The 11,610-nt window shown below is 33.3% G+C and overlaps 1 pseudogene; it reads right to left on the bottom strand.

Annotated features, from left to right (window-relative positions):
* Positions 1 to 5,325: 5,325 nt before the first annotated feature.
* LOC132627147 (amino acid permease 3-like) lies at positions 5,326 to 10,325 on the bottom strand (annotated as a pseudogene).
* Positions 10,326 to 11,610: the final 1,285 nt, after the last annotated feature.

Here is an 11,610-nt window from a genome sequence, read left to right as displayed (position 1 = left end):
ACGCCCTACTACTTCTCAGAGTAGCAAAAAGGGCTTGTCGGGTTTAAAAGTTTTACATTCACAGCCAACTTCTTATTCTACTGCAAACTTTGATGAATATAACTTTTATTTGATGCAGCCAAATGTGGATATCAAGGAACTGGATGAGTTGGACGTCTTAGCATGGTGGAAGAAGTACAAGGCAAGCTATCCGGTACTTTCAAGAATGGCTCGAAATATCCTTACGGTTCAAGTATCAACCGTGGCTTCGGAGAGCGCATTTAGCCAAGGAAGACAGCAAATTGGAGACCATAGACATTCATTATCCGGCTTTAGCTTGCAAGTACTAGTGTGCATTCGCGATTGGATTAGATCGGAGCGACGCAACCAAAACTTACAAGCGGAGGAAGGCGAAGAGGAAGAAATTGAAGATTTGATAGCTAGTGGACCGGACCAAATGGAAGACTTTGAAGATATTTCCATGACCGAATATGATGTGGGGGAAATTAACGAAATGGTTCAAAATTGGTGATTTTATTATTCTACTATTTTTGTACAACTCATGTATTATTTGCAAGTTAAAAAAAAATACAACTTACAAATAAATGTTATCCAAGAATGAATAAAATATATGGCTCATTGAGCTTTCTTCTATTTACTTGTGTTCATATTTTTACTTTTATTAAGTTAGGAATATACCTAAAATATACTTATTATATATATATATAAGTATATATAGTAAATAAGTATATATAGTATATATAGTATATAAATATATATAGTATATATATTAAGTATATATAGTATATATATTAAGTTATACATATATATAAGTATATGTAAGTTATACATATATATAAGTATATTAAGTTATACATATATATGTATATGAAAAGCACTATTCTGTATTGCTGACTTGCTATTAGCCTGTTAGTCAGTAAATATTTAAACTTTAATTATAAAGTTGTATAACATATGTAAATATACCTACAATATACTAATAAATACTAATATATATATATATATATATATATATATATATATAATACAAAAAACAAAAAACAAAAAAGGTTTTAACCACTCCAAACCGGACCGATTCCGGTTTGGAGTTTCAAACCGGTAAACCGGAACCGGTTAAGCGATTCCGGTTTTTTAACCGGAACCGGCCGGTTCCCTAACCGGTTACCGGTCCGGTTCCGGTTGCAACCGGTTGCCAGGTTTATTCAAGACCATCATTGCTCCCCTGTATGGCTGTATCCTTCTGATTTATAATGTTTGGTGTTTGTTAGTTCACTTTTTGTTCTCACTAGCTCCATGTTATATCCTATACTTTACAAGCATATACCTAATTTTCCTCCTCCATCCCTTTTCATACCCTCGTAAGTGGAGAAATTTAGGGGGGGGGGGGGGAAGAGGAGTGGTCATTTTAAAGTTCTTCTTAGCAATATTCCAAAAAGTTCAACTTTAAATTGGGTATATGTGAATAGCATTTGCTCCAACTTTTCTCACCCATAAGGCAATTATCAAATAAGATTCGATCGAATAGGGAAATGCGTGATTCCATACTGTATGGATTTGATATGGATGGTAGCAGCTTCAACTACATATTCCCTTTTTGTTTTCTTGTGTTTTTTTTTTCAAGAGGGCCCTTTGGATGGTACTTGGAAAGGTTCCATTTGGTACACAGAGCACTAGGCTTACTCCATGGAAAGAAAAGTTAGTTTGTCTCAATCTTTTACCTTTTTTTAAAAATTTATTTATGTAATAACAGTCCGGCCAGCTTACGCGTATATTGATTATTTTATCTGGTACTTGTTATTTTCCACCATCACAAATATCGAATGACTCTATTCACCAAAATTTTATTAGTATAGATAGAGAGATGATATCACCTAATCATTTACAGTCAAATTTAGTAGGCATAATACATAAACATTCCCTCAAACTTGGCCTTAGCTGCAAGTATCCCCTCCAACTTTGGTTGTGCACAAGTAGGCACCTCAACTTGTTTCCATTTTCTCGGTTGAACATTCCAACTTACAAAAATACCATCTAGACACCTCCAAATATATGTGTCACACCAGTGCCATATCTGTATTTGTGTTTACGTGTTCAACTTTATACAAGTTGAGGTGCCTACTTGTGAACACCCAAGTTGGAGGGCATACTTGCCAGCTGAGGCCAAGTTTGAGGGTTTGGTTATGTATTATGCCAATTTAGTATGTAGGTGATTTCCTCATTCAAAATTGTAAATCCCACATTTTAAGGACGTTTACATGTAAATATACTTTGAATACATACACAAAATTCTTTACACTAATGGTGTACATAACTTTAAACTCACTCTCATTTTAAAATTGATATGACTAAGATCTAGAATACAATCAAATGTACAAAACTGACTTATACACAACCGAGCTTGACTCATTGGTGGAGTATATCATGAGTAAATTTCTCAAAAGGTCATCCACGTTAAAGAAATTACGGAGCAAAGTTACTTTGTTTTGTTTGTATCAATAAAGTCATTCAACTTATGTGTTACTCCCTCCATCTATATTTAGTATCTTGTATTGATTGGACACACCTCTTAAGAAGCCATAAATAGAATGGCAATATTACTATATCACCTTTAATTATTATTGAGTCATCTAATGATTGAAATCAATCAAACATACTTTTAAAAATTGTGCAACCACTAACAATACATTGAAGCTTCTAATCCATTAATTAATAGTAAGGTTAAAACAAGTATGGAATGGTAAATTATATTTTGATTTTCCAAATCCGACCCAACTACCGTAAGAACAGAATGGAAGGGCAAAAAAGGATTCTATGCGCAGACGTGAAAGCTCTATCAATAGAAAGATTCTAGCTTCTTTTTCTTTTATTTAGAGAGGAATGATTCCCTCGTTTGAGGGAGAGATCGAATGCCCTTTCCGATGCAGTTCACGATGCGGAGCTGCCAACTAGCTAAGCCAGGTAGTTTGTTATTAGAATAACTATCCTAGTAGGAAGATGGAAAGAACCATAAAGTATTCATATTTCCTGAAGAAAGCATTTGTTTCTTGATCTCTAAGATATTTCATAAAACTCTGTATGGATCCTCAATCACCAATCCTTGCATGAATATGGGTTGTGCTAGAGAGGCAGTCCCTCATGGAAGAAGAGTTGGCTGATGTAGAAGGCTTATTTGTTATCGTATCCACCACATAGTTTACATACTCAGACAGGCTGACTCCAGTGCCTATAGTCAGAAGCAACTGGACAAATAAAAATGAACATCTATTTTTAATATACAGAACAAGTAAAAATTGACGAATGGAATATATCTTAAAAAATTACTATGCCGGATGGTGAACTAAAATTCACTAGAAATATGTATTGCCATTTTAATTTCTAATTTATATTCCATGAATCATGAATGAACGTTTCACATTTCAGTGATTCTGCTTTTTTCTGAGTAAAATTGTTTCAGAAGATAATTATCACAATGTGATGAAGATAAATCCCGAATGAAAAAGAAGAATAGACAGTAAAAAACAAATGAATATGAATATATATAATGCATGTGATGTTCACCAAATCAATAAATTACATGATAATTTATGCATATACTTTTTTCATTAAATCATGATTAATTAATGCATATTTTCACTTTATTAAATCACCTATATCATAATTGATTAATATAATTTCTTAAAGTCAATAAATTTAGGGTAAATCATGAAATATAAAATAGAATTGAAACTGCCAACAAGGATTTTCGGTGAATGTTATTCACAATCCGGCAATAATGATTTTTGAAGATATAATACACAAATTGAGTGACTTTATTAATACAAAACAAAAAAATGACTTTGCTCCATAGATTCCTTGAATGACCTTTTTGAGAAATTTACTCAGAATATCACACTAACACATTATTACTTAATATCTTTTAGTTATGACTATTGGATTACATTAATATGCTGTTTGCTCGTAATCTAGTGTTTTGCTCCATAAGTCAAACTTGGTGGTGTACGACGAATTATGAGAATTCTGTTGGGTTGACCACTTGACCCGAACTCAGTTATTGACACGTGAATGTTTTAACTTGTGATTTGTGAAAATTGTTTGGGTGTGAAACACGTATGCTATTGAGGTTGTAGTTATACGTAATGAAATGTTTTTATGAAATCAAGATGATTGAATAAAGATTTTCGTTATACCAGATGCGAATTTGAAGATTTAAATTTTATGAGTTCAATTTTTTAAGATTCTTAGTTGAATCTATTATCATTTTAAGACTTATGGGTTCATGTCAATTACTTAATGCAATTTTAATAAATTTTTATATATAAATTTATGTTCCGCATCGAAAGTTGGAGGTTCAACTGAACCCCCACCTTTAAGGCCGCAGATGCCCCTGCGTTATACTATGGTAACTCTATCGAAATTTTATGAGAGAATCTCTACAATAAGACCACCCTTTCTATAGATTTACCATGAGGGCAAAATAGGAATACTAATAATATATTTTTTTCTTCATTTTAGTTTTAGAGACCTCCTTTAACAGTAATTTCCCTTGTGGCTTACGATAATATGCTTACCTCCCTTATTTTGATTTATTCCTAACAATACTTTTAACCTACTTATTATAATATAAAAAGTATGTGATTTGACTAATTTTCCCTTATTTTTTTTTTGTTTAATTTATTTTGTGAACATCTTTTAAAAAAAATTCCTTTCCGTCTTCCATTGACGTTGCAAGGTAACTTGGAACATTTTAGAAGTTGCCCTAACTTTGTCTTTTACACCCTCTATTTCAATTTATAGGACACTTTTTATTTTTTCGAGATTCACATTAACTATGTAAATATTGAACAGCTTTTTTAAAAAAAAAAAAATCATCATATGACATTAGAAGAATTGCAACTTTGCGTATAGTTTTTGAATAGTTAAATATTCAATTTAAAATATTGAGTTAATCAAATCCAATTTAATTTCAAAGATTAGTCAAATTGACTTTTTGACAAGCGAAAAGTGCCAAAGAATTAAACTGGACTTTTAATCAGCGGATAAGCTAGTGAGTCCTTTTTATTTGGCTCATGTTGACTTGACACAACCCTTTAAAATATATATTAGGATTTTATTTAACTAAATTAACCTCTTATTAATTATGCTTTTGAAATCTGAATTTAATTATTAATGTTTGTAGTTACTTAATTGTAAAAATAATATTGAAAACAATAATATATCTCTTTTGATTTTTTAAAATGGACACGTAAAAAGGAAAATCTATTTTTCTATAAGAGTCGAGTAAAAAAGGAAAGGATGGAGTATATATGAGTAAATTTAAAGAAAGAGTTGAATAAACGGAGACAATGGCTACCGTTTCAGATTTCAATTTTGTCCGTAAAACATGGACTACAAGATTCAAAGTTAAGATATTACAATTTTTCTTTTGCCCTTTCAAACTTCCCACATAAATAAATAGAGGGACTTCCTTTTTTTTTTTTTTTTTTAATGGTACTTAAAGAACACATTAAAAACTACAAACTGAAAAATAGCAACTTGCTAGCAAGTCAGGGCCTTCTTTGGCCTTGTTTGGTTATGAACATCAACAACAATCATTATCAGTAACTAGTCTTGAAAGGCTTGTAAACTTGTAGATCAGATACAACACCAGCAAAAGAACCAGCAGCTGCAGCAACTGAGATAATAAGGCAAACAACACTGAGTATTTGAAGACTGAGCCATTTTGTGCTCCATTTTGGTATCTTCTTTTGTACAATGTACATTTCCACTGGAAAATAAACAGTCAAAGGCCAAAATCCAAATGCTCCAAGGATTCCAACGATGTCGTTGAAGAATGGCAATAGCATAGAGATAACCGTGGTAATGATGACGAAAATCGTCCTCCAAACTAGTCGGAAAAGGTTGAGGTTGTAGGATTTATAGCCCGGGAGCGAGAAACTAATATCCTTGGTGATGAATTTACTGTTAGGGTGCCATTCTGCTGCTGTTTTTTCAATGAAGGCGAAAAGGGGTTGGCAGTAAACTTGGTATGCACCTACAAGGTGTATGACGATGGCTACGTTGGCTATATCGAGTAGCCAATAAGGGTTGTAGAATCCGAAACCGGTTAGTAAGTTTCCAGGAGCAAGGTCTCCAAATGCTGCATAGCCAAAGCAGCCACAAAGCATGTAGAAAAGTGTTGTTACTGCTACACTAATTAAAGTTGCATTTTTCATTGTCTTGGCTTCTGATGGTGGGGATTTGAGTGTATCCTGTATTATATAGGAAATTATCGACATCAAGTTAATCACGATGGATAAATAATGAAAGGGATTTTTCATTTTTGGCCTGTCGACCAAATTATTTACAGGCGGTAGCCAAATTATACAAAACATATACACTGATATGTTTATTATATTTATATTTATACTTAAATATAAAATATATACATTGACGGATATATCTTATAGGCGGCCCAAAAAGATAATTATCCCCTCCTAGGGAAAGAAAAAAAAAAGTGATGAAGGCTATGTATTATTTACCTGAATCTCAATAAGGATGAGGGAGTAGGAATAGGCAAAAGCAATAGCTCCAAGTGCTTGGAAAGTTTTCCAAATCTTTTCCATTTCAGTCACAGTACCAATGCTAATTCCAGTAAGACTTCCTCCAATTTTTCCAGTTTCTTTAATCAAAAGGGTACAGGAACAACAAAAAAGTTAAGCAGATCAGTACCTTGAAAATGAATAAAATTAGAAGGTTACGAAAACCTTTATTATACGTCTCACACAATTAAAACCAGCTGTGTAAGAGCCCGTTTGGATTGGCTTATAAGTTGCTTATAAGCTGTTTTTAACCTTTTTGAGTGTTTGGCTGGCCAGCTTAAAGTCATTTTGTGCTTAAAATAAGCTCAAAAAAATAATTGGGTCCATTTGACTTAACTTATCTAAAGCAGCTTATAAGCCCCAAAAAAAAAAAGTTAGACTACCCCAACTTATTTTTTTTAGCTTATAAGCTGTTTGCAGCTTATAAGTATAAGCCCATCCAAACAGGCTCTAAGAGGTCTTTCTGTCTCACAAGTTGGTGGACTACAAACCTTACAATTTAGGACCACTTTTTTGTGAGACTAAAAAAAAATCTTATACAACTAGTGTCAGTTGTGTGAGACATAATAAAATAAATTAAAAAGTTACTGTGAAAAATTGTAACAAACCTGCCACTTGAGCAATTCCTAAGCCTAGACCAATAGTAGAATAAGTGAAGGACATGACAGCAGCAACAATTGAGAGCCACCAAATCTGATCAAAATCTGGGATTTGTGAGAAAACGATTTCTATTACTCCAAACATGATCATGTATGGAGTGCTTGGTACAAGGCAAGGCGCTTAATGACCATGTTTATGAAAACAATCTGATCTTTTAATAGCCCTGTTCCATTTTACACAAAAAATAAAGGAAACAAATTAGCGCAATATTCACCTAAGAAACAGAATAATGATATATAAATTCAGTAACAATACTTACATCATGCTAATTGAAGATGCAATTGTGTATCCAATAGCAACTCCAAACAGATTCACATACTGAATCCATCCACAAATCTTGACTTGGAGACCACCTGAAAACATTTTCAACAAATACCCAAAAATGAGTAAATAAAAAAAAATACGCCATCACTATAAAAAATATCTTAATTATATCATTCCGTTAGCAAATTGTCTTGTATTTGTCGTTGTCCTTAACAATGCTCCAATTTGAAGTATAACGGAGGATAATTTTAAAATAAGACAGAAATACAAGACAATTTGTTAACGATAAAGGTATGATTAACCCGGCATATGACAAATGGTAAAATTAAGAATTAAAATTTGGATTTCTTCCACACAAAAAAACAAAAGAATTATATCTATACCGAGATTGGCTTGAACAGCATCCATATAAGTATAGTTTCTCTTGCCGGAAACAGGATCACCAGAGCGGTAACAATCGGAAAGAAGAGCAGAGGTGTAATAAGTAATAAAAGAGAACAAAAACATAACAATAGGACCAGCAATCCAACCAAGCTGAGCTACTGCCCAAGCCAAAGACAAAACTCCTGAACCAATTACAGCTGTTATGATATGAGCACTTGCTGTCCATACACTCCCTGTAAAGAAAAAAAAAATCCCAAGAATTGTCAAAAATCAATAAGTCTCACAAATTCAAGAACTGAAATGGGGTTGAGAAAAAAGAAAAAAAAATTACCAGTTCTTTTGAGACGACCATCATCGTCAAAACACTTGGATTCATTGACATTGACGGAAACGTCGAACACTTGGTGCTTTGATGAAACAATGTTGTTGGTATCTCCCATCTTCGTGTTTTTAGCAGAAATCAAAGAAGAAGAAAAATCCAATGAAAGACAGAAAAGGATGAGTTTTTCTCTTCAACTATACTGTTCTATTTTAAAGAAAAGAAGAATAAATGCCTAGCTAAGTTAGTTGCTGAGTTAAATGGACCACACAATACTGATATTTAGCTCAGATTGAACTGAAGAGAGTGAAATAACTACAAGTGCTTAGAGAATAGAGAGTAGTATAAATAATAGTTTCTGTGCCCACTTTTATGCATCTTACATAAGCACAACTGGTAAAAGTAGGCTTCATTAAACCGTATTTATTTGTGGATTCATATTATATCTGAAGGAAATATAATTCATGCAAGATCTCAATAATCTCCCCAATTCTTCAAATAAGAAAATAAGCATAGTTGTACATGAAGGAAAATAATTTTATTTATAAACTCATAAATTTTTAAATGATTTCTACAATTCTCCTCTGCTTCTCTATTTTGTGAAAATAGGCATTACCACCCCTATTTAATAGAAGTGCAAAACCTAGTTTAGCGAGGAATTAGAAAATTTATTCTTATATTAATTTTACTATAAATCTTATTTAGACATGAATTACACAATTTCATGATAAGGGGAAAAATGAAAAAGATTGAAACAAGAAAAACAAATGCAGTTAAGCACGTGATAATTACTCCATATGTCCCAATTTATGTGATAAACTTTACTCTTTAGTCTGTTCCAAAAAGAATAATATATTTCTTTATTTGACAATAATTTAACTTTAAATTTTACCTTCTACGCTTAACGAGATAATCTATAACAACACAAATATCTTTGGCTTAATTTAAATCACAAGATTCAAAAGTCTTTATTGATTTCTTAAACTCCATGTCCAATCAAATTATATCACATAAATTGGGACGAAGGGAGTAGTAGATGAGAAAGGAAATAAAAGACCGAAAGAAAAACGCACGATCCCAAAAGAGCAATTGGAACCCCGTAGTTTGACTCGATACGACTTCATAAGATGACTTTTCTTTTTCCTTCTATTTTTTGTAATCATAAGCAATATCTAATCAAATTATCCTTATCTCTTCTTTAAGTGTGAAATTACATGTAATTGAGTAGTAAGATTTGAATTAAAATAATATCGACTTGATTTTTTAAAATAATAAATATTTCCGAACAAACATTTTTTTTTTCTGAAATGACTGATAAAAAAGATCGGAAGGAGTAGTAAATAGTATAGGAAATACCAAAAAACTAAAACCAAAGAAGGCAAGGAATCTATTTTCTGATTTTCTTTTTCCTTTTTTTTTTTTTCATTTTACCTATTGTTGTCTTTCACTCGTTTCTTTTTGGGTAGCGGGGATAGGGGGCAGAGAGGAAGAGCAGTTGAGTGTTGAACTTGTTCTGTATTTATTGTGGATGCGTCTTAATTTACTTTGTAACAAAGCAACTAGTATATAATGGAGCCACACTGCCTAACTGTCTATGGCTTCATTTGAGTTATTGCAACTTCTTGATTTTTGTGACAACATTTTCTTCATTGCTTTCTTCTTAGGCTATGTTGTCCTGGTATGTTTTGTCGGTCTTTTTGTTGTCCAAGATTCAAACATTTAATGCTACATAATTTATAGACAACTTCTTCACTAACTCAAATCATGCATGCATCACCAAGATCTATACTTGTTTTTCAGTACTGAACTCATCAAATTTAAATCTTAGATTCATTTCTGCCGGATAGAACTAAAAGTAAGTAGTGCCTAATTGTAGATTGGATATTAAAGTAGTCAAATTCCTCAAACTGAAAAATGAAAAGAAAGAAGAACAAAGGGCTTAGTATAACAAAGGGCTAGTATCTTACCTTCATTTGTAATTTTGTACTTTCCCCTCCTTTAGAATGAGTTCCTATATTGATGAAACAAATGCCAATATTGCACAAACTCAAGAAGGAAGAGGAGCTTTAGAGAGTGATTAGGAGTTGTGTGTCTCACTTAATTTGAGCAACGTCTTAACGTTTATATACTAGTTGGAACAATGTATTAAAATAGTATTTGGAGTTTGTCTTTTTAAAACAGAACCTTTGAATCAAAAGTGGGGAAGTAAAACAATTCTTCACATGTATTGCTTCAATTCATGATCATCCATTGTTGCTGAAAGGGAATAAGGTTCTTTTTATATAAATCATTACAATAAAAAATTGAAATCAAAGAGTATAAATATCTATTTTGCGTCGCAAATTGAGAACCTATCAACTTTATTAGCCAAACGTCTTTCTATAGTCATTGGAATAATTAAAAAAAAATGGTACTACCTCTTTCCCTGTTCTTAATCACATATACAAGACTAAATTACCATTAACGGATGGAGACATTACGTATCCAATTCCATACTTTAAGGCTCCCCTACGCCTTAGGAAAGAAAGGTTGTAATACAAAGAAAAATTCTACCTTTATTCATCAACTCACTAATTTTGGGAAGAACTGGGGGATTATAACTAAATTAATTATCTACTTCTTGTATTTTGTTTAGCTTGATGAGGGAATTAGCTATCCTTATTTGAATGGATATGTTTACGAAGAAAATCTTTGCATCTTACACTCTGTTTGGATGGCTGTTTCCCGTGTTCATTAATGCACGGTATGATATGATAGAGTATGGTGTTGTATTGTATTGTACTGTATTAATGAACACAATGTTTGGATAGACTGTATCGTTTGTTGTGGTTTAATAACATTTGTATTGTTTGGTTTGATTGTATGGTACTATATAATAACTTATAAGTTTACTAAAATACCCTTAACTCTTAATTAGAAATTAGTTTATACATCAATAAAATTCAGGTAAAAGATAAAATAGGAACTTTAAAAAATAAGTAGGTGGTGGGTGCGGGTGGTCACTGGGAGGGTAGAGGGGTGGATGGTTGTGGGATGAGGGTAGGGGTAGTGGGTGGTAGGATGGGGGTGAGTGGTTGTGGGGCGGTGTTGGTGAGGGGTAGTGGGTGGGTGGGTGGTGTGAGGTGGGTGGTTGTGGGATGAGGGTGGGGTTAGTAGGAGGTGGGGTAGGGATGAGTGGTTGTTGGATGGGGTTGGGTGGTGGTGAGGGGTAATGGGTGGGGGTAGTGGAGGGATGGGTAGTGTGAGGTGGGTGGTTGTGGGATGAGAGTGGGGGTAGTGGGCGGTAGCGTGGGGATGAATGGTTGTGGGGTGGGGTTGGGTGGTGGTGAGGGGTAGTGGGTAGTGGTTGGGGTGGGTTGCAGAGGGGTGGAGTAGTTGGGGGTGGGGTGGGTAGTAGCGTAGGGG

This window comes from Lycium barbarum, chromosome 2 (genome assembly GCF_019175385.1).
Source record: "Lycium barbarum isolate Lr01 chromosome 2, ASM1917538v2, whole genome shotgun sequence".
NCBI classification, from domain to species: Eukaryota; Viridiplantae; Streptophyta; class Magnoliopsida; order Solanales; family Solanaceae; genus Lycium; species Lycium barbarum.
This window is presented reverse-complemented; position numbering and strand designations above follow the sequence as displayed.